This window comes from Lithobates pipiens, unplaced genomic scaffold (genome assembly GCF_037356315.1).
Source record: "Lithobates pipiens isolate NorthernLeopardFrog02 unplaced genomic scaffold, aLitPip1_a1.2 Scaffold_10, whole genome shotgun sequence".
NCBI lineage: Eukaryota > Metazoa > Chordata > Amphibia > Anura > Ranidae > Lithobates > Lithobates pipiens.
The window spans coordinates 107,506,504-107,530,781 of NW_027507686.1; the positions used below are offsets into that span (position 1 = coordinate 107,506,504).

The following is a 24,278-nucleotide window of genomic DNA, read 5'->3' on the forward strand; positions in this document are numbered from 1 at the left end:
GTGCTGTTCGTATACTGAAGGGTATGTGTACTGAATTTGGGTTTGCTTACACTTACTGGTTGTCTGGGATCATCCTGTTTTTGTTTTCCCCTGACGTCCCGTGATGGCCTCCTCTGATACCGAGTCGCTAACTATAATATCCTGGAACGTCAGGGGACTCAACTCCAAATACAAGCGTTCACTGTTATTTCAATACCTAAAATTACATAAACCCCATATAGTCCTGCTGCAGGAAACACACCTAACTGGTAGCAAGGTTCTGGCTCTGAAAAAACCCTGGGTGCAAAGGGCGCTGCATGCGACCTACTCCTCGTACTCTCGAGGAGTGTCGATACTGATTAGTAAGCGAGTGCCCTGTATGATCCATGAGGTTCACTTGGATCCCCAGGGGAAATTTGCTATGGTGGTGTTGAGCATCTATAATAAGAAATATGTTATTATTAATGTGTATCTGCCTCCTCCAAGCCAGGTGCAGGTTCTGTATACTTTATATGAGAGGTTGGCTCCGCATTGCCCGGCGTGTGTCCTGGTTATGGGTGATTTTAATGCCACATTGTCCCGTGACCTAGATAGGCCCTCCCCTCAAGCGACTTTCAATCCTGATCTGGGTACGTGGGCCCTTGCAACAGACCTCCAGGAGGTGTGGAGGTGGCTTCACCCCCAGGATAGAGCACATTCCTGTTTTATCTCCACGTTCCGAACGTCCTCCAGCATTGATCTGGCATTTGCAAATGACCTCCTCCTGGCTAATGTCCAGGAGGCTGGCTACCTCCCCTCCGGTTTATCGGATCACCACCCCCTTAAATTGATTATCAGGACCACCAAGACAAGGAGTAAAGCCCTTTGGAGGCTACAGCCCCATTGGATCAATAATGTCACAGTTCACGATAGAGTTGCTCCCTCCTTGCAGGACTACTGGGTGCGAAATGCGGGGTCAGCCTCCCTGGAGATGACATGGGATGCTTCCAAGGCCTGCGGTAGGGGACAGTATATCTCTGCCGTGGCGGCAGTCAGGGCGGAGCTTGGGGATAAGGTATCTGCTCTGCAGAACAGAGTTTAGGAGGCTTTGGATCGGTACTCCGCCTCGGCGACGGTCCACAATTTCGAGCACCTTCTGTCGCTCAGGCGAGAACTGCATCTCCATGTCTCCAACACCACCAGGCTGGGTCTACAAGACAGCAGACAGAAGTACTTTGAATATGGAGATAAGAATAGCAAGTTGCTGGCTATGCTGGCGCAGCAGGACAGGCCTGTAGCGGTTATACCTGAAATACTCACGGAGGACGGAGCACTGGTTACCTCTCCGGAGGATATTTTATCTGCATTCACCAGGTTTTATACCTCTCTGTATGTCTCCTCACTCCCTCCGGGCTTTGACCCTGCACCAATGACCTCACTGTTAGAAACGCTGGCATTGGGGTGGCTCTCTGATGCGGAGCGACAGCTCCTTGTTTCGGAGATTACGCCAGAGGAGGTCACGATGGCCATCGGGTCCTTCCCGGTAGGGAAGACCCCGGGGCCGGATGGGCTACCCATAGAGTATTATAGAGCCCACGTAGAACTGCTTGCCCCCAGGTTGGCTCAGGTGTATTGTGCATGTCTTCAGCAGGGCTCCCTGCCCCCTTCTATGAGAGAGGCCCATATTGTTCTCATTCCAAAGCCTAAAAAGGACCCCAAACAATGTGCCTCTTACAGGTCGATAGCACTCCTCAATTGTGATTTAAAAATATTGACCAAAATACTGGCCATTAGACTTAATAAAGTAATCAAATCTCTGATTGATTCTGATCAAACTGGCTTTATGCCAGGTAGGTCCATGGATATCAATATCCGTAGACTGTTTTCCAACATACATGATAATCAAGGCACTAGGACTATTGCCACTCTCGATATGGAAAAGGCATTTGATACGGTGGAATGGGTGTATCTGTGGGAGGTGCTTAGAAGAATGGGTTTCCCACTGCGGTTTATTGCCTGGATACGCACACTGTACACCGGCCCCCTGGCATGCATTAAATTGAATGGCTCCCTGTCTCCTTCGTTCCCCCTGCAGAGGGGCACCAGGCAGGGATGCCCTCTCTCCCCGGCCTTGTTTGCCCTGGCCATGGAACCTATTACTGAGGCTCTCAGGAGTTCGGCTGAGGTCCATGGTCTTCGGGTGGGCTGGCTGGAGGAGAGAGTGGCTCTCTATGCAGATGATCTGGTGCTTTTTTTGAACGATCCTGGTGACTCTTTGCGGGGCGCACTCGAGATTATGGATGCCTTCTCTGTCTTCACCGGGTTGAAGGTAAATTGGCATAAGTCTCAACTCTTCCCGGTGGACGAGGGGGCCAGGACCTCTCCATCCTCTACCACGCTTCAGTGGGTGGATAGGTTTACCTATTTGGGTATTATTATCTCAAGAGAGAGCAGGGACTTTGTTCGGCTCAATCTTGAACCTGTACTGGTAGGGATCAAGTCCAAATTGAAGGCGTGGGGCAATCTTCCCCTCTCCCTTATAGGTCGCATTAACCTACTTAAAATGAAGATTCTCCCCAAACTTACGTATATTTTTAGGAACTCTCCGCAATGGCTGACTAAAACCTTCTTTAACTCCCTGAAGCAACTTTTCCTCTCCTTCATTTGGGGCCCCAAGTCCCCTAGATTCCGATACACCACTCTCACCAGGCCTGTGGGTAATGGGGGGTTGGCTCTTCCTGATTGCCACAAATATTTCTTAGCTACTCAGCTCGTAACCGCCCACTGGTGGTTGCGGCCGGACCTGACCAATGCAGCAACGGTCCTGGAGGCAGCTATAGTGGGGTCTCTGGAGGCCCTGAGGGGGTTGATATTCAGGGGGCTAAAAACTCCTCACTGCCTCACCCCTTCTATGTGCACCACTATCAGGGCGTGGAAGGTGGGGGAGGCGCTGAGGGCATCCCTGCCGAACTTCTGGTCTCCCCACACCCCCTTGTGGCTGAATCCTAACCTTCCGCAGTTCAATACCATCCCGGACCCGCAGGCCTGGGCCAAATATAAAATACTGACTCTTGAACATGTCATCACTAACGGGGAACTTACTCCCTTTCATATACTACGCACTCAATTTAATGTGCCAGCGTGGGCCCATTTCCGATATCTCCAAATAGCTCATGCATATCGATGTCAATTTTTGGGTCAGCCGGTTGTGTTAGAATACTCTGAGCTTGAATCCATCCTTCGGATAAAAGACCTGGAGAAACCCATGTCTCAGATTTATGGGTCCCTGCTGGTTGCTGCCATCCCCGAGCTGTCCTCCCTCCGCAGGAAATGGGTGGGGGACATACCGGAGTTAGATGACGACGACTGGAGGGAGGTTTGGGACTTCCCATTCTCCCCTTTGGTATCAGCCAGGGACAAATTGGTCCAATACAAAATTGTTCACAGGGCCCATTATACGCCCCACAGATTGCATCAAATGTCGCCAACGCTTTCCTCGGCGTGCTGGCGATGCTCCTATCAGCCGGGAGACTTCATTCACATTTTATGGACTTGTCCAGCGATTGAAGGTTACTGGAAGGAGGTTCTCCTGGTGATAGGCAAGACCACTAAGATTAGTATCCCTTATGACCCTAAATATTGCCTGCTGGGGCTGGTGGAGCAGATGTCGATCCTCAGAGCTAGGAAACCACTTATATCCTTGTTATTGTATTATGCACGAAAGGCCATCACCATGACCTGGAAGCAATCGTCTCCCCCTTCTATCAAATTCTGGAAAAACCTGGTGAATGCTAGTTTACCCCTCTATAAGGCCACCTACTCGAACAGGGGTTGCCAGCAAAAATTTGAGAAGGTGTGGACCTGCTGGTTGGATGATGACACTACGGCAACTGATGTAGTGTTTACTCCATAATTCCTCATTAAGGTCATAGTGGGACGATAGGTTGACCCAAATGTTACTATGATATTCTGTCCTGTCTATATACCATGTAGCATGAATACCTCCTGTAATACCCTCTCCCCACATTGAGGTATAGCTAGTTAAGGTTGTGGTTGTTTTAAGTTCCCCTGCTGCGGCCTGTTGCTGCATCGGGAACAGATTGTATGTTATGAGAATGTGTCCCTATGTGGCCGGTTGCTGCAGTTGGAGGATGGCCCCTGCGTGGGCAATGTTTGGCCCCTGCGTGGGCAATTTGTATTCCTATGAAAACTCAATTAAAAAAAGATAAAAAAAAAAAAAAAAAAAAGAAGCGCCATGTGGTGCTATAAGGATTTACCCACAGAATTGACGTCACATCCCACTATAGGGGCTTCGTTGAAAGTCAGTCACCTGATCGCTACCCAAAACACACTCACGTCTTTGACTTCCCCCTATTCCCTATACGTGGCCATCCGAACTTTGAACCGGGGACCCACTTAGAAATTCCAACCTAGACCATGCGTCTAAATTCGTCATTGATGGAAAATGGCCTTCTTTCTCAACCCTAAGAGATCCGACAGGGCTTTTCCAACTGCCTTTTTGGAGAGCGGCGCAACGACATCATTTTCTCCATTCCATCCCCAATCCTCAAACTTTCGCCCGCCCTCAGACGGAGTTTGAGACTCTATGCAGGCCCACATTCTCTCTCAAACAGATCACCCACACTTAACCTGTCTGTCCAACTGGGAAAAGGACCTTAATTGCTTGTTTTCCCCAGCACAGAGACAACGCATTATCACTTTGGCTCTCAAAACCTTGCTGTGCACGAAGATACAGCAGACAAATTTTAAACTTCTCACCGGGTGGTATTTGACACCATCAAAGCTGCATAAATGTTTCCACTCTTCCTCGAACATATGCTGGAGGTGTGGAGAAGAAGAGGGCACGTTGCTCCACATTTTTTGGTCCTGCCCCAGCTTGGTGGACTTCTGGACAGAGATCTGATGCATAACACAAAAATTCACAGACTTCTCCATCCCGGAAGAGGCTGCATTCTTTCTCTTGCACCATTCACAGATTCCCATTAAGAAGTACAAAAAATCAATTTTACAGCATGTGATACATGCGGTGAAATCCTGCATCCCTCTCTATTGGAAAAAATGTCCCCCCCCTTTCATTACTCACTGGCTTAGGAAAATAGAGGACATTAAAAAAATGGAGGACTTGATCCTCACATCACAAGGTAAACAAGAATTTTTTAAACAAACCTGGGACATCTGGAATACCTTTATATTCTCACTCGAAGGATGTCGCCTGCTATCGCCTTAGTGCTCTGAGCTTTCCTTGACTGGCCCCTTGGGCAGTGGCTGCCATCGTGTCTCGTCCCATTTTCCCCTTTCCTGATCTTTCACCCCTTCTCTTTTATGCCTTCCTCCCCTATCTCTCACCCCCTCTTTTGGAAAAAGTGGAAAATTGGCAATGACGGCCCCACACCCCCCTCTGGATGGATTATGCCGGAGGGACCTGGGGTTTGTGTGACCCTGGATCTTGGTACAGTACTTTATCCGTGCCTCGAATCATTATGATTGATGGAAGGCAGACTCACAGTTGCAAATATACCAGTATCAAGTATTGTTCAGCTGCTTTTTGCTCTGTAATTCCCTGTTGCATTATGTACTCGGGGGACCCTCTTCCCCTGTTTGGAGGAAAAATTATATTTGAAAAAAAAAAGAAGCCTACGACACCTTGTATTCCCAGGCGGTCTCCCATCCAGTTACAAATCAGGCCCGACAATGCTTAGCCTCCAAGATAAGATGAGATGGAACAGATTTAGGGTGATGTGGCCGTAGCCAATATCTTCAGGCATGCTCAACTCTCTTGACAAACGCCAAGAAGGTCACCTTGGGAACAAGCGGAAAAAAATAGGTTAACGGCAACAACATAAAAAGAAGACTACGGCATCTGGAAATCCCAGGCGGTCTCCCATCCAGGTACTAAACTGGTCCCAACCCTGCTTAGCCTCTGAGATCAGATGAGATTGGGCTCTTTCAGGGTGATGTGGCCATAGGTGATTTCTTCGGGCACTCTCAACCCTCTTGACTAACGCCAAGATGGTCACCTTGTGAAACTAACAAAAAAAACAAGTCAACGCCAACAACATAAGAAGAAGTCTACAGCACCTAGTATTCCCAGGTGGCCTCCCATCCGGTTATTAACAAGGCCCAGACCCTGTTTAGCCTCTGAGATCAGACGAGATCTGGTGCTTTCAGGGTTATGTGGCCATAGGCACTCCCAACCCTCTTGACAAACACCAAGATGGTCACCTTGGTAAACAAACAAAACAAAAACAAGTCAACGCCAACAACATAAAAAGAAGCCTACTGCACCTAGTATTCCCAGGTGGTCTCCAATCCAGGTACTAGGAAGGCCCGACCCTGTTTAGCCTCTGAGATCAGAGGAGATTGGGCGCTTTCGGGGTTATGTGCCCATAGCCAATCTCTTTGGGCACTCTCAACCCTCTTGACACATGCCAAGATAGTCACCTTGAGATACAAGCGAAAAAAAACAGGTAAATGTCAACAACATAAAGAGAAGAATACGGCACCTGGTATTCCAACGCCATCTCCTATCCAGATACTAACTAGGCCCAACCCTTCTTAGCCTCCGAGATGAGAAGAGATAGGGCTCTTTCAGGGTGTTGCAGCTGTAAGCGATCTCTTTGGGCACTCTCAAGCCTCTTGACAAATGCCAAGATGGTCACCTTGGGAAACAAGCGAAAAAAAACAAACGAATCAATGCCAACAACATAAAAAGAAGCCTACAATAACAGTATTCCCAGGTGGTCTCCCATCCAGGTACTAACCAGGCCTGACTCTTCTTAGCCTCCAAGATGAGACGAGATTGGGTGCTTTCAGAGAGATGTGGCCATAGGCAATCTCTTCAGGCACTCACAACCCTCTTGACAAACACCAAGATGGTCACCTTGGGAAACAAGCGAAATAAAAACAGGTCAACGCCAACAGCATAAAAAGAAGCCTACAACACCTGGAATTCCCAGGCAGTCTCCCATTTAGGTACTAACAAGGCCCGACTCTTCTTAGCCTCCAACATCAAACGAGATCGAGTGCTTTCAGGGTGATGTGCCCGTAGGCAATTTCTTCAGACACTTTCAACCCTCTTGACAAACGCCAAGATGGTCACCTTGGGAAACAAACAAAAAAAACAAGTCAACGCCAACAACATAAGAAGAAGTCTACAGCACCTAGTATTCCCAGGTGGTCCCCCATCCGGGTAATAACAAGGCCCGACCCTGTTTAGCCTCTGAGATCAGATGAGATCTGGTGCTTTCAGGGTTATGTGGCCATAGGCGAGCTCTTTAGGCACTCTCAACCCTCTTGACAGACACCAAGATGGTCACCTTGGTAAACAAACAAAACAAAACAAGTCAACGTCAACAACATAAAAAGAAGCCTACGGCACCTAGTATTCCCAGGTTGTCTCCAATCCAGGTGCTAGCAAGGCCCAACCCTGTTTAGCCTCTGAGATCAGAAGAGATCGTGCGCTTTCAGGGTTATGTGCCCATAGGCAATCTCTTTGGGCACTCTCAACCCTCTTGACAAATGCCAGGATAGTCACCTTGAGATACAAGCGAAAAAAAAACAGGTCAATGTCAACAACATAAAAAGAAGAATACGGCACCTGGTATTCCAACGCCATCTCCTATCCAGGTACTATCTAGGCCCAACCCTTCTTAGCCTCAGAGATGAGAAGAGATAGGGCTCTTTCAGGGTGTTGCTGCTGTAAGCGATCTCTTTGGGCACTCTCAACCCTCTTGACAAATGCCAAGATGGTCACCTTGGGAAACAAGCGAAAAAAAAAAAACGAATCAACGCCAACAACATAAAAAGAAGCCTACAATAACTGGTATTCCCAGGTGGTCTCCCATCCAGGTACTAACCAGGCCTCACTCTTCTTAGTCTCCAAGATCAGACGAGATTGAGTGCTTTCAGAGTGATGTGGCCATAGGCAATATCTTCAGGCACTCTCAACCCTCTTGACAAACGCCAAGATGGTCACCTTGGGAAACAAGCAAAAAAAAATAAGTCAATGCCAATAACTTAAAAAAAAAGCCTATGGCATCGAGAAATCCCAGGCAGTCTCCCATCCAGGTACTAACCAGGTCCCAACCCTGCTTAGCCTCTGAGATCAAATGAGATTGGGCTCTTTCAGGGTGATGCGGCCATAGTACATTTTTTCAGGCACGCTCAACCCTCTTGACAAACGCCAAGATGGTCACCTTGGGAAACATACACAAAAAACAAGTCAACGCCAACACCATAAAAAGAAGCCTACAGCACCTAGTATTCCCAGGCGGTCTCCCATCCAGGTATTAACAAGGTGCGACCCTTTCTAGCCTCTGAGATCAGAGGAGATTGGGCGCTTTCAGGGTGATGTGCCCATAGGCAATCTCTTTGGGCACTCTCATCCCTCTTTAAAAATGCCAAGATAGTCACCCTGGGAAACAAGCGAAAAAAAACAGGTCAACGCCAACAACATAAAAATAAGAATACGGCACCTGGTATTCCAAGGCCGTCTCCCATTCAAGTACTAACTAGGCCCAACCCTTCTCAGCCTCCGAGATCAGAAGAGATAGGGTGCTTTCAGGGTGATGCGGCTGTAAGCGATCTCTTTAGGCACTCTCAACCCTCTTGACAAATGCCAAGATGATCACTTTGGGAAACAAGCGAAAAAAACAGGTCAACACCAACAACATAAAAAGAAGCCTGCGGCATCTGGAAAACCCAGGCGGTCTCCCATCCAGGTACAAACCAGGCCCAACACTGCTTAGCCTCTGAGACCAGACGAGATTGGGCGCTTTCATGGTGTTGTGCCCGTAGGCAATTTCTTTGTGCACTCTCAACCCTGGTCACCTTGGGAAACAAGGGAAAAAAACAGGTCAACGCCGACAACATAATGAGAAGCCTACGGCACCTGTTATTCCCAGACGTTCTCCCATCCTGGTACTAACCAGGCCCGACACTGCTTAGCCTCCGAGATCAGACAAGATCGGGTGCTTTCAGGGTGATGGGGCCGTAGGTGATCTCTTTGGGCACTCTCAACCCTCTTGTTAAACACCAAGATGGTCACCTTGGGAAACAAGCGAAAATAAACAGGTCAACGCCAACAACATAAAAAGAAGCCTACGGCACCTGGTATTCACAGATGGTCTCCCATACAGGTATTAACCAGGCCGTACACTGCTAGGCCTCCGAGAACAGGTGAGATTGTGCACTTTCAGGGTGATGTGGCCATAGGTGTTCTATTCAGACACTCTCACCCCTCTTGACAAATGCCAAGATGGTCATCTTGGGAAACAAGTGAAAAAAAACAGGTCAACGCCAACAACATAGACCCTGGTGGTCTCCCATCTGACCCTGTTGAGCCTCTGAGATCGGGCACTTTCAGGGTGATGTGGCCTTAGGCAAACGCTTCGGGACATACTCAAAACTCTTGACAGATGCTAAAATGGTCACCTTGGGAAACAAGCGAAAAAAAAACAGGTCAATGTCAACAACATAAAAATAAGACTACGGCACCTGGTATTCCAACGCCATCTCCCATCCAGGTACTAACTAGGCCCAACCCTTCTTAGCCTCAGAGATGAGAAGAGATAGGGCTCTTTCAGGGTGATGCTGCTGTAAGCGATCTCTTTGGGCACTCTCAACCCTCTTTTTTTTATAAATTCTTTATTTTTTCATCTTTTCTTTCCATAGATTTCACATTACATTTCGTTATACATCTACAACTTCTTTAACAGCTATAACAGTCTTATAATATTTCAATCCATACCTCAATTCCACGTCATCCTCCCCCCTCCCTCACCCTTCCCTCCCAGAAAAATAAATAAATAAATATACAAAAAAAAAAAAAAAAATGTTTGAATTTTCACTATAATCCCCCCCCTCACTCCCCCCCCCCCCCCCCACCACCACCCGCCTGCTCTATCATATTTCGAAATGTTTCACATCATACTTTCTCTATAATTTAGATATGGAGCCCAAATCTTCTGATATTTCTCATCTTGATCTCTCATTGTCATTGTTAAATTTTCCATTTGTTGGATTTCTGCAATTCTCTGAAACCACTGTGCTCTAGCTGGAGGGTTGCTTTTTTTCCACAGAACCGGGATACATGCCCTTGCTGCTATCAATAAATGTCTCAGCAAAGAATTTTTGAATCTTTCTATTGCCATTGGGATGTCCAGCAGCAGAAAAGTTGCCGGTTTATCTCCCAGGTCAATTCCTGTAATCCTTACAATAGTATCGGCTACCATCTCCCAGAACACTCTAATTTTTGGACATTCCCAAAATATATGTAATAATGTTCCTTCTGCTCCATGACATCTCCAACATGTCTCTGATATCTGGGGGTAAATTTGATGTAACACTTTTGGTGTTCTATACCACCTAGTAAGGATCTTGTATCCCCCTTCTTGATATCTGCTTGCCATCGAGGCCTTTTGATTAAACAACAGCATCTTATCCTTTTGTTCTGGGGAAAACGTAGTCCCTAAATCTCTTTCCCACGCCTGTAAAAAGGGCAGATCTTGTGAAGTCTCCTGTTCTATTAACATACTATAAAAATAAGACATCAGATGTCTCAGTTCCTCTCCTTTCAAACAGATCTCTTCAAACTCAGTCAATGCCCTTATTTCTACGTATACCTTTGATTTAGATCTAATAAAGGCTTCTAATTGCCTCATTCTGAAAGGGTCTAGTCCTAATGTCATTCCTTTTTCAATATCTTTTTTAGTCATTAACCGATTGCCTACCGAGAAATGACAAATTCTACTCATACCTCTATCTTGTATTGTTTTAAACTTTGGATCTGTCATTCCCGGTAGAAATGCTGGGGTACCAAGAATAGGAAGGAGCGGACTGGGAATTCTTGAAATAGATGTTTTCCTGAATACTCTTTTAGTTATTCGTAATGTCTCCCCTAGTATTGGATGTTTTCTCAATCCCATTGGTATTTCTGTATCTGGAATCCACACTAATCCTTCCAATGGGATATCTGTCGCTGCTTGTTCTGTCTGTATCCACGGTTTTTCGTTTTTAAGCCTACACCATTCCACTACTCTAGTTAAGTGTGAAGCCTCCTGGTATTTTATTGGATCTGGAAGTCCTATCCCTCCTTTTCCTTTGGGGAGTACTAAAATATCTCGACGTACTCTTGCTGGTTTCCCAGCCCAGATGAACTTCATAAATCTTGATCTAAGATCCTTAAACAAACTTGAAGGGATCTTAATTGGTATAGTTTGAATTATGTATAACAGTCTGGGCATCACATTCATCTTAATAATATTGGTTCTCCCGAACCATGTAAAAATCTCTTTGTCCCATTTTTGAAGATCACTTTTGATCTGTCTTACCAGTGGGATATAGTTAAGTTCGAACAGTTCATTTAGATTTTCGTCCATCTAAAATCAAATTGCGTGGACACTGCTTGCAACTGAGGCGAATCCATCTCTACTCCCATTGCTTCCGATTTTCCATAGTTTATTCTAAAGTTGGATATTTTCCCATATTCTCGTAGCTCCATTAGTAAAGATGGGAGAGATGTAATTGGGGACGTTACAAAAAAGATCAAATCATCTGCATAAGCTGCCAACTTCTGATCTTCATTTTTTATTTTTACCCCCCTGATATCCACATTGGCACGTATTTTCCTTAAAAAAGGTTCTATTGTCAAAATGAATATCAGGGGTGAGAGGGGACATCCCTGGCGTGTTCCATTTAAAATGGAGAATGGCTCTGATAATCTGTCATTCACTTTCACCCTAGCACTTGGTTTTGAATATAAGTTTAGGATCCATCTCAGCATCCCCTCCCCCAGGCCTATATGTTGTAGTACTGCTTTTAAGAATATCCAATCCACCCGATCAAACGCTTTTTCTGCATCCGCAGATACTATCACCATTGACTTATGCAATTTTTGTACCAGGTAAATTGTGTTCACCACTCGTTGCGTATTTTCTCTTCCTTCTCTCCCTGGGACGAATCCCACTTGATCTGGGTGTATTAGTTCCGGTATCAAATTTATCAATCTCATGGCTAATATTTTTGTGAACAATTTAAGGTCCACATTCAACAACGAAATAGGTCGGTAGCTGGGACACTGAGAGGGATCCTTTCCTTCTTTCGGTATTACTGTTATATGCGCCAGTAACGTTTCTGTTGGAATTTGCTTCCCTTCCCGTATTGAATTATAGGCTTCCACGAATCTCGGAGCCAGTTTCTCCGCGAACATTCTATAATATGACAAAGTAAATCCATCTGGACCTGGTGATTTACCTAATTTCAATATTTTTAATGCTTTTGCAACTTCCTCTAGAGTGAGAGGGGTTATATAGGGGAGGAATTCTCCTTAATTGGGGGTTAACCAGTGTCCAATCACCAGAGGTGCCTATATAACCCACTATGTAATGAAGCTCCTGTGTCCCGTGATGTACTCTCAAGAAAAGGATTTTACAGGTAAGCTGTATATAAAAATCCTATTTTTTATGTTGTTGGCGTTGACCTGTTTTTTTTTCCGCTTGTTTCCCAAGATGACCATCTTGGCATTTGTCAAGAGGGTTGAGAGTGCCCAAAGAAAGTGCCTACGGCCAAATCACCCTGAAAGTGCCCGATCTTGTCTGATCTCGGAGGCTAAGCATTGTCGGGCCTGATTAGTAACTGGATGGGAGACCGACTGGGAATACCAGGTGCCGTAGGCTTCTTTTTATGTTGTTGGCGTTGACATGGGGTTTTTCTTCCGCTTGTTTCCCAGGGTGACCATCTTGGCATTTGTCAAGAGGGCTGAGAGAGCCCAAAGAAATCTCCTACGGCCACATCACTCTTAAAGCGCCCAATCTCATCTGATCTCAGAGGCTAAGCAGGGTCCTGCCTGGATAGTACCTAATTACAGGTGCCGTAGTAATCTTTTTATATTGTTGGCTTTGACCTGTTTTTTTTTTCGCTTGTTTCCCAAGGTGACCATTTTAGTATCTGTCAAGAGTTTTGAGTATGTCCCGAAGCGTTCGCCTAAGGCCACATCACCCTGAAAGCGCCCAATCTCAGAGGCTAAGCAGGGTCAGAGTCAGATGGGAGACCGCCAGGGTCTATGTTGTTGGCGTTGACCTGTTTTTTTTCACTTGTTTCCCAAGGTGACCATCTTGGCGTTTGTCAAGAGGGTTGAGAGTGCCCGAAGAGATCACCTATGGCCCCATCACCCTGAAAGCGCCCAATCTCGTCTGATCTTGGAGGCTAAACAGTGTCGGGCCTGGTTAGTACCTGGATGGGAGACCGCCTGGGAATACCAGGTGCCATAGGCTTCTTTTTATGTTGTTGGCTTTGACCTGGTTTTTTTTGCTTGTTTCTCAAGGTGACCATCTTGGCATTTGTCAAGAGGGTTGGGCGTGTCTTGAAGAGAACGCTTACGGCCACATCACCCTGAAAGCACCCAATCTTGTCTGATTTCAGAGGCTAAGCAGTGTCAGGCCTGGTTAGTACCTGGATGGGAGACTGCCTGGGAAGACCAGGTGACATAGAAGGATCTGGCCTGGTTAGTGTCTTGATTGGGAATACCGGATGCCGTAGGCTTCTTTTTATGTTATTGGCTTTTTTTTTAGCTTCTTTCCCAAGGTGACCATCTTGGCCTTTGTCAAGAGGCTTCAGAGTGCCCAAAGAGAGTGCCTACGGCCAAATCACCCTGAAAGAGCCCAATCTCATCTGATCTCGGAGGCTAAGCAGCGATGGGCCTGGTTAGTACCTGGATCGGAGACAGCCTGGGAATACCAGATGCCGTAGGCTTCTCATTATGTTGTCGGCGTTGACCTGTTTTTTTTCCCTTGTTTCCCATTTGTCAAGAGGGTTGAGAGTGCCCAAAGAGATCGCTTACAGCAGCATCACCCCGAAACAGCCCTATCTCTTCTCATCTCTGAGGCTAAGAAGGGTTGGGCCTAGTTAGTACCTGGATGGGAGATGGCGTTGGAATACCAGATGCCGTATTCTTCTTTTTCTAGTAACACATTTTATTAACATGCATCATAACAGTTACACAGTGCAGATCACTTGTTGAAGTGCAGGATTACAGATCATTTTGCGATAATGTAACAAATACTTTGCATACACAATGGGCGTCAAAACCCGAACAGTAAAGTAGAGTGGTCACGAAAAGATACATTAAAAATGCACAACAAATATATGATAAGGAAGGTTATAAGTTAAGAGACTCTTAAGGCGAGAGAGAGTGGGAGATGGCGTTGGAATACCAGGTGCCGTATTCTTCTTTTTATGTTGTTGACATTGACCTGTTTTTTTTCGCTTGTATCTCAAGGTGACTATCTTGGCATTTGTCAAGAGGGTTGAGAGTGCCCAAAGAGATTGCCTATGGGCACATAACCGTGAAAGCGCCCAATCTCCTCCGATCTCAGAGGCTAAACAGGGTTGGGCCTTGCTAGTACCTGGATTGGAGACCACCTGGGAATACTAGGTGCCATAGGCTTCTTTTTATGTTGTTGGCGTTGACTTGTTTTTGTTTTGTTTGTTTACCAAGGTGACCATCTTGGCATTTGTCAAGAGGGTTGAGAGTGCACAAAGAAATTGCTTACACGGGCACAACACCCTGAAAGCGCCCAATCTCGTCTGGTCTCAGAGGCTAAGCAGGGTTGGGCCTGGTTTGTACCTAGATGGGAGACCGTCTGGGTTTTCCAGATGCCGCACGCTTCTTTTTATGTTGTTGGTGTTGACATGTTTTTTTCGCTTTTTTCCCAAAGTGATCATCTTGGCATTTGTCAAGAGGGTTGAAAGTGCCTAAAGAGATCGCTTACAGCCGCATCACCTTGAAAGCACCCTATCTCTTCTGATCTCGGAGGCTAAGAAGGGTTGGGCCTTGTTAGTACTTGAATGGGAGACGGCCTTGGAATACCAGGTGCCGTATTCTTCTTTTTATGTTGTTGGCGTTGACCTGTTTTTTTTTCGCTTATTTCCCAGGGTGACTATCTTGGCATTTTTCAAGAGGGATGAGAGTGCCCAAAGAGATTGCCTATGGGCACATCACCCTGAAAGCACCCAATCTCCTCTGATCTCAGGTTAATACCTGGATGGGAGACCACCTGGGAATACTAGGTGCTGTAGGCTTCTTTTTATGTTGTTGGCGTTGACTTGTTTTTTTTGTTTGTTTCCCAAGGTGACCATCTTGGCGTTTGTCAAGAGGGTTGAACGTACCTGAAAAAATCTACTATGGCCGCATCACCCTGAAAGAGCCCAATCTCATTTGATCTCAGAGGCTAAGCAGGGTTGGGACCTGGTTAGTACCTGGATGGGAGACCGCGTGGGATTTCTCGATGCCATAGGCTTTTTTTTTAAGTTGTTGGCATTGACTTATTTTTTTTTGCTTGTTTCCCAAGGTGACCATCTTGGCGTTTGTCAAGAGGGTTGAAAGTGCCTGAAGAGATTGCCTACGGGCACATCACCCTGAAAGCACACGATCTCGTTTGATGTTGGAGGCTAAGAAGAGTCGGGACTTGTTAGTACCTGGATGGGAGACCGCCTGGGAATACCAGGTGGCATAGGCTTCTTTTTATGTTGTTGGCGTTGACCTGTTTTTATTTCGCTTGTTTCCCAAGGTGACCATCTTGGTGTTTGTCAAGAGGGTTGAGAGTGCCTGAAGAGATTGCCTATGGCCACATCACTCTGAAAGCACCCAATCTCGTCTGATCTTGGAGGCTAAGAAGAGTCAGGCCTTGTTAGTACCTGGATGGGAGACCACCTGGGAATACCAGTTATTGTAGGCTTCTTTTTATGTTGTTGGCGTTGATTCATTTGTTTGTTTTTCGCTTGTTTCCCAAGGTGACCATCTTGGCATTTGTCAAGAGGGTTGAGAGTGCCCAAAGAGATCGCTTAAAGCAGCAACACCCTGAAAGAGCCCTATCTCTTCTCATCTCTGAGGCTAAGAAGGGTTGGGCCTAGTTAGTACCTGGATAGGAGATGGCGTTGGAATACCAGGTGCCGTATTCTTCTCTTTATGTCTGGGATTTTTGTGGGCCCAGTTAAATTGAGTGAGCAGGGATTGAGCTTGCTTAAAAAATGTGACTGGAATCTGGATCGGGAGAGCTTTCAAAAGATAGGTAAATTTAGGGAGTATGTTCATTTTAATGAGATTGCATCTCCTGAACCAGGAATGGAGGCCAGAATGCCACCTGTGAAGCAAACTGCGGATCTTACTGACAAGTGGTGGGGGGAAGTTCAACATAAACGTACGCGCGATGTCCGGTGGAATGTAAGTACCTAAGTACTTAAGGGCTGTATGGGTCCATTTAAAATGAAAATTGGACTGCAAGTCTAGTAACATTTGCGGGGGGACTGCAACCCCCTTGGCCTCTGATTTCAAGAGGTATCCCGTATATCTTTAATTCCCGAAGGAGATTAGGCAAGGAAACTCTGGGATTTGTCAGCATGTCATCCGCGTAGGCAGATATCTTGCACTCAAGAGTACCCATTTGGAGTCCCGTTATGTCTGAGTTTTCTCGAATTGTGGAGAGAGGGGGTTCCAATGACAGTGCGAATAATAAGGGCGACAGGGGGCAACCCTGTCTGGTCCCATTCCCGATGTCAAGGGGAGATGAGAGCACCCCATTCGCTTTGACTGGAGCTGAAGGGCGTGAGTATATCTTACTTATCCATGCCAGCATCCGTTCACTCAGACCTATATGGTGAAGGACCGAGAACATGAATGTCCCTCTGACCCGATCAAAAGCCTTCTCGGCATCAGTACTCACGAAAAGACAAGGGGTCTCAGATGACTTTACTTTATGGACATGGGTAAGCGCCTTAATAGTGTTGTCCCTATCTTCCCTGGTGGGAATAAAACCTAACTGGTCAATCTGTATAAGGGACTGCAAGTGCTGTGCCAATCACGTGGCGAGGATTTTAGAGAATAGTTTTAGGACCGAATTTATGAGGGAAATGGGTCTGTAGCTCCCACATAGGCCCGGGTCTTTGCCCTCCTTAGGTATCAACGAGATGTGGGCTCTAAGGGTATCCTCAGGAAAATCCCCATTCGAGCTCAGAGTATTAAATAAATTCACCAAGCGCAGGCCAAGAATAGGGAGGAAGGTCTTATAGTATTGTGCGGAATATCCGTCAGGGCCCGGAGGCTTACCCACCTTCGGAGGTCCCACGGCCGTCTGGACTTCTTCCACTGTAATCGGGTCCTCCAAGTACTACTGTGATTCCGATGAGAGGGTTGGTAGACCAGAAACGGTTACATATCTGTCTATATTGTCCTGTCCAGACCCTGAATCAGGCAGGTTGTAGAGATCAGAGTAAAATTTTTCAAAGACTTCGGCTATTTGGGTTGGGGTAGAGGCCCTCTGGCCATTATCATCTATCAACTGTGGTATGTAAGAGGCAGATTTCAACTCCTTTACCGACCTGGCTAAGATTTTTCCGCATTTGTCCCCTGACTCCTACCTCAGTTTACGACAAAACTGGAGTGTCGCTTTCGCTTTATAATGGACTAGGTCACAAATCTGGGTACGGAGTGTCCCCAATTCAATCTCTAAGGTCCGTGAGGGGTCATGTTTATGTTTCGCTTCCACAGAGGCAAGTTCACGAAACAGATTAGCAAGCTGTTCCTTCCGTGTTCGTTTGATGCGCGCCCCGTGTCTGATAAGTACCCTGTGGAATACTGACTTGTGAGCCTCCCAAATTATCCCCGGGTCGCAGTCCTGGGTTTAGTTTTCTTGGAAATAAAACTCCAATTCCCTGGTCACATCTGCTAAAACTTCCGGTATCTGGAGGAGGCTCTCATTAAGGTGCCAAAATAGAGACCTAGGTGAGGGGTTCCTAGAGAGGGTGTAGGTGAGGGCTACAGAAGCGTGGTCGGACCAAGTAATATGGCCGATGGAGGAAGAGCTCACCAAGTGCAGTTGGTCATGTGGAATCAAGAAGAAGTCTATCCTTAAGTATGATTTGTGAGGTGGAAGAGCAAAAAGAGTAGTCCCTTTCCCTGGAGTGTTGCAGACGCCAGACATCAACTAATTGGTCATTCAGTAAACACTTAGTAATCCGCTTTCTAGTGGAAATGAGGAGCGAAGAGCAAGAGGCAGAAGTGTCAACCGATGGCGAAATTAAAGTCCCCACCTAATATCAACTGGCCCTCCCGAAAGTCACATAATCTGTGCAGGGTAGTTCTGAGGAACGTGTCTTGGTGATCATTGGGAGTGTACATAGTGGCAAATGTAAAAAGGAGCTCTCCAATGTGGCCCCTAAGAAAAAGATATCGGCCCCCAGGGTCCACTGGAGAAACCTGGAGAACCCAGGGGATCCTTCTAGAGATCAGAATGGAGACTCCCTTGGTCTTAGAGGAGGGGTTAGTAGAGTGGTAGACCTTAGGGAAGGATCTTGACCATGGAAAGAGGAGGCTAATATTTTTAAAATGTGTTTCTTGTATAAAGGCCACATCAGTACAGGAAGTCTTCAGTTCTCACAGGAGGATCCACCGTGTTTCAGGAGAGTTCAGTCCCTTAACGTTTAGAAAGGTGACCTTGACTGAGTCTGCCATCGCTCCTCGGGGAGGGGGAGGTGGACGTCAGAGAAAAGCAAAGAAAGTTGAACCAAGGTAGGTATTGGATAGGTAATGGATGGCGGGAACTAAGGGGGAGAAAGGAAGGGCAAATGGAAGGAAAGGTAAGGGGAAAAAGAGGCCGAGCACCTCAACCCCAGGGGGAGAGGGAAATTAAGGGTTGTCTGCACTCAACAGTACAGGAAGGGTATACTAAAACAGCACAATTATGCTATAGCGCTTACCAGATGTACACTGGGTTTAAAGCGCCGTCCTACTTGGGTTTGTGGGTAGAGAGGTCGGAGAGGGAGCCCCCGGATCCCAGTCCCCCCAGTCCTGGCAGTGGTAAATGTCACGTCTGATACCGGTATGCAAATAAAAGACAATCAGTAAAATCATAGAACCAAAAAACAATAGTATAATCAAAACCGAGGTAGAGCATATAACTATCAGCACTGAGGGGTCTCCTCGGCTCGCCCTAAACGTAGGCATGCACGAGGGAGCCCGTCACAACAAAAAAGGCATCACAGAATGGGATCCACCACCCCCTGTCCCATACCCCAAAAGTACATGCAGCCCCCGAACAAATGCATTTCTCCCTTTGGCAGATTGTCCTCTCCTTACCCCCTCTCCACGCCCCGGGGGAAAAAGGGGGAGGGAAGGGGGGAAAACGGGGGGGAGGGGCAAAAGGGGGAGGGAAAGGGGGGAGGGAAGGGGGAAGAGAGGGAGGGGAGGGAAGGGAAGGAGGGAAGGTGGGGATGGAAGGAGGGGCAGCTAGGGAGAGGGGACAAACATGCGGAAAAGTCCTTTAGCGCACTCACACCAGCAGCCACCCGGACCTCATGAATTTCAACTCCTCCCCTCCATGGTCACCACATCAAGATGAAAGAGGAGCAGCCCTGGTCGGTGCATGTAAAATTCGGCAGGCAAGGGGCTGGGGCCACCATCCCTCCATCCAATGGGAGACTTCACCCGAACAACAGTCCTGGGGCCCGCCAATTAGTGTCTCTCCTGCATCGCCATTGGGGGCTGTGTAGAGCATCCAGAGGGAGGCTGGGACTGCCCAAACAGTAAGGGGTAAATCCTCCAGGGGGGTCCAGAGTCAAACTGGAGGGAAGTAGTGCCTCATACCAATAGGCTCAATAAATAAGTAATCCAGGGTGTCCCCGAAAGCTGCAGAAGGCAATGTCGGCAAAGAGTAGGTGGGGGGATGAGGGGCGCAACCAGGGGGAGGGGACACATATGCGGGAATGTCAAGCCCTTCCAGTACAGCGCACTAGGTATCACTCAGACCCCCCAAAGTGCAACTCCCCCCTCTAAGGTCAAGATTCCAGAAGGGAAGATGAGCCGTCCTGGTCTGTACATGAAAGAACCTGCTGCCAAGGGGTTGGGGCCATCATCCCTTCCTCCAATGGGAGATGCCACCGGCATTACAGCCCCATGTCCTGTCAAGTGGTGCCCCTCCGACAATGTTGTCGGGGTATATGTGGAGCATCCAGGGGGAGGCAGGGACCACCCAAACAGTGAGGGGTAAAGCCTCCTCCAGGTGGATAGCGCTGTCTTGTACAGTTGGTTAATTAGACAAGTCATCCAGTGTGTTCCTGTGAGCAGCGGAAGGAAAGGTCGGTAAGGATTATGAATGGGTGGGGGCCAGGGAGTGCATAAAACTGCCACCAGATGACCGGGGCAGAGAGGGCAAGGGGATGAAAGTCAGATTTGGTAGGTGGGGGGGGGGGGTGAGGAGTGTCCCTCATATTACTCACGTCGGCCATCCCTTGAAGCTGAGCGCTCTGCATACCCAGGACATTCTTCTGTATAATCTAGCATATCTGTATACATTAGCCTCTCTGTATAAACTAGCCGGTCCTCTGTATACTCTAGTCCATCTGCATACACTAGAGAGGCTTGGTTACACAGACTTGCTAGTGTATACAGAAGTACTAGTGTATACAGAGGACCGGCAAGTATATACAGAGAGGCTAATGTGTACAAAAGACACGCTAGTGTATACAGATAGGCTAGATTATACAGAAGAACGTCCTGGGTATGCAGAGATGGAGGCTAGGGTACACAGAGAGAGAGGCTAGATTACACAGAGAGGCTGGTTAATGAAGACTTGCTAGTGTATACAGACGGACTAGTGTATACAGAGAGGCTTGGGTATACAGAGAGCTAATGTATAAAGAGAAGCTAGTGTATACAAAAGACATCCAAGGGTATACAGAGAGGCTCGTGTATGCAGAAGACGGGCTAGTTTATACAGAGAGGCTAAAGTGTACAAAACACAGGCTAGTGTATATAGATAGGCTAGATTATACAGAAGAACGTCCTGGGTATGCAGAGATGGAGACTAAGGTATACAGAGAGAGAGGCTAGAGTACGCATATTTGCTAGTGTATACAGACGGACTAGTGTATACAGAAGACCTTTCTAGTTTATACAGAGAGGCTAATGTGTACAAAAACAGACTAGTGTATACAAATAGGCTAGATTATAGAGAAGAACGTCCTGGGTATGCAGAGATGGAGGCTAGGGTATACAGAGAGAGAGGCTGGGTTACAAAGAGAGGCTAGTGTATGCAGACTTGCTAGTGGATACAGGCGGACTAGTGTATACAGAGGCTTGGGTATACAGAGGGATAATGTATAAAGAGATGCTAGTGTATACAAAAGACAACCAAGAGTAGACAGTAAGGCTAGATTATACAGAAAAACTTCCTGGGTATGCAGATATGGAGGCTAGGGTATACAGAGAGAGAGGCTGAGTTACACAGACTTGCTAGTGTATACAGACGGAAATATATAATATATAATATTATATATTATATTATATATATAATATACAAAATAGAGCAAAAGAGTGCTGAGTTTATTTTGTTAAGTTATTGATTGATAGACTTTAAGTAATTGGCCGTTATTGGTTTGGCAGTACATGCTTTATTTTGTTCTGGTAGCACTGAGAAGACTGATATTAGATGAATGATCTGCACATTTCGCTTACTATTGCAGAGAGATACCGGCTAAATGTTAATATCTTAATATGTGCTGCGTGTAAGGTAGAAATAATATGGTTTTGTGTGAGTTGGTTTACCAGGATTTAGAGATATTAATCTGTTTATTCTAATAATAAATATAGCAAAATAACTCAAATTACTATTGAGACAGGTCGGATTTACGTGGAAATACGCGAAATAACAGCAACGACGTGTGTAGGTTTTTATCAATCGGGTTCATTACGTGTCTTTAATCATGTAGTGAATATACCCCAAATATAGCATAAGGATAAGAAAGGATAATAACTGGCAGAGGATGACATGGCAAAAAGACAAACTGCATTATAAATGTGAAGGTGAATTAGAGATGAAATGTCATTCCCCATTGGTTACTTACAGGTAACCATTAATACAGTTAACACGGCAAAGTGTGAGCTAAGCAGCTAAATATTACTTAATATTGCAGAGATTAAGTATTGCAGTTGAAAAGAGATCGGAAGCGTTAGTTGCAGTAGCTTCAAAATGACTGAGAAATCATTTCATTACTCTAAATGTAAAAGTTATCCCAGTATCCCAGTAGCACTGAGTGGACTGGTATTAGATGAGTGATCGTTGTAGTACAAATTCAGTTTCCTATAGCAGAGAGATACTAGCTAAATGTGAGAAGAGCAATTAAACTGTTCACATCGGTAGCATTGTATTACTCTTAATATGTGCAGCGTGTAAAGAAGCAATAAGATGGTTTTGTATTATCCTAAAATCAGCAGTATACGTAATAAAGGTGAGTAGGTAACCTGGATTTAGACATAGCAAACTCTATAATCTTATTTAGCAAAATTAGAAAGGGTAATATTGAGATACAGGTCGAGATTAAGTGGAAATACACAAAATATCTATCTTACCTTTACATTGTTCAATAGAGCGTTGCAAAGTAATCATGAGATTTCAGCAATGACGTGACTAGGTTTCTATTGTTTTTCAGGATCCTTACGACACGTTTAAGTATAATAACTGGCAATGTATGACATGGCAAAGAGTCAAATTGCATTAGAGATGTGAGATAGACATGAAATGTCAATCCCCATTGGTTACTTACATGTAACCATTAATACAGTTAACGCGGCTACATACAGCAAAGTGTGAGCTAAGCAGCTACATTATTTAAGAATAAATTGACGTAGCTTGAAAATGCCAAAGTGTAAATCGTTCCATTAATTTTGATACGCACGAAGACGGCTTACACTGACTGTTTTCCGTTTCTACTGATTATCGGCATAATGTATCAGTAACCTGAACATTAATAGTGATTATGTGTTATTAAATGTAAACAAACTTTATTGCTATCCTTTGCTACTGCAACCACTACTACATCAAGTAAACCGTCCCACTGCTTTTCTCACATTTTGCTGCTGTTAAAAAATGTGTTGCCAGTGTTATGTGTTACAAATGGTTATCATTATGACAGTTAATGTGGAGAAGAAGTAATACACAAAATAGTTGGAGTCAGAAAGAGAATCCCATTGCATAAAGGTAGCGAGAGATGGTTGCATTAATGTGCAGTGTGAAAGATTTTAAAAAGATGGTTTTGTGTGAATTTTGCTTAAAATTAGGTGTAGACATTGTAACTATGGTTAGGTTTACACTGATTTCGAGAAAGTAATCTCTATAATATAATAATAATAATAAGTATAGCAAAACAAATTAGGAAAATATTAAGGCAGTATATATAGGTCGAGATAAAGTGAATACACAAAAGGGATCAAGGGATAGTTGCAAAGTAATATCCTCATTAAGGCAGAATGTCGGAATACAAATGAGATTAGATGGTTGCAACATAACACGGCTAAAATACAGAAAAACAGTACATAATTTAAGAGTACAGTAGAATATAGTATAAATTATTTAAGATTAAATTGACTTAGCTTGAAAAAAAGTTTAAATCGTTAGGATGTGGAATTAATATGGATTTAAAAGCTATACATTAATTTTCTGAAGCATATGGCAGAAAGAAAGCTTACACGGCTTTTCTCACATTTTGCTGCGGTAAAAAGAAATGTTTTGTCACTGTGTTTTAACTGTGACAGTTAAGGTGGAGAAAAAGAAGTAGTAGAGAAAATAGAGTCAAACAGTGGAAACGTTTATTTGTTTGTGTCATGACAGCTGATACTGGTTGAGCAATAAAACTGTTTTATTAAGATGTAAGACTAGTTTTATTCTCTACATAGATACTTTTCAGAGAGTTGTATAATATAGGCGATCAATAGGACATTTATATGGCTTAATGTTGCAGGGAGGAAGTATCGCTGTTCAACGGTAAGAGATTGAAAGCTTAGCTTGAGAATGGCCGAAAATAGTTGCGTTAGTCTAAATTTAAAGGATATGCCGGTACCATTAAGAAAACTTATATTAGACTAGGTGATCTTTGCATTACACAATCCTATTATTATTATTACAATCCTAGTGCAGAGAGATACTCAGTTAATGTCAGAGATACTCGGTTAATGTCAGAAAAGCAATAAAATTGTTTACATCGTTAGCGAGCGATATTTACATAGTTCTTAGTATGTGCAGCATGTCTGGTAGCAAATTGATGTTTTTGTGATCATTTTGCATTACCGTACAATTAGCGGTAGACCTAATCGAAGTGAATAACCGGATTTTGAGATAGTATTTCTAATAATAAATAACGCAAAATAAGTCAGGATGGTTTGTCGTCAGTGGTTATATCAATGTGACAGTTGATGTGGAGAATTACAAATATGCAAAATAGAGCAAAAGAGTACATGGTTTATTTTGATGTAT

The 24,278-nt window shown here is 45.3% G+C and overlaps 8 pseudogenes; 4 read left to right on the top strand and 4 right to left on the bottom strand.

Moving 5' to 3' along the window:
* Nucleotides 1-6,045: 6,045 nt before the first annotated feature.
* Nucleotides 6,046-6,165, bottom strand: LOC143952212 (5S ribosomal RNA; annotated as a pseudogene).
* Nucleotides 6,166-7,127: 962 nt separating this feature from the next.
* On the bottom strand, nucleotides 7,128-7,246 carry LOC143957225 (5S ribosomal RNA; annotated as a pseudogene).
* A 540-nt stretch (nucleotides 7,247-7,786) lies between these two features.
* LOC143945834 (5S ribosomal RNA) lies at nucleotides 7,787-7,905 on the bottom strand (annotated as a pseudogene).
* Nucleotides 7,906-8,857: 952 nt separating this feature from the next.
* On the bottom strand, nucleotides 8,858-8,976 carry LOC143954783 (5S ribosomal RNA; annotated as a pseudogene).
* A 3,558-nt stretch (nucleotides 8,977-12,534) lies between these two features.
* LOC143955553 (5S ribosomal RNA) lies at nucleotides 12,535-12,653 on the top strand (annotated as a pseudogene).
* A 478-nt stretch (nucleotides 12,654-13,131) lies between these two features.
* LOC143955282 (5S ribosomal RNA) lies at nucleotides 13,132-13,250 on the top strand (annotated as a pseudogene).
* A 359-nt stretch (nucleotides 13,251-13,609) lies between these two features.
* On the top strand, nucleotides 13,610-13,728 carry LOC143942554 (5S ribosomal RNA; annotated as a pseudogene).
* Nucleotides 13,729-15,594: 1,866 nt separating this feature from the next.
* On the top strand, nucleotides 15,595-15,713 carry LOC143943772 (5S ribosomal RNA; annotated as a pseudogene).
* Nucleotides 15,714-24,278: the final 8,565 nt, after the last annotated feature.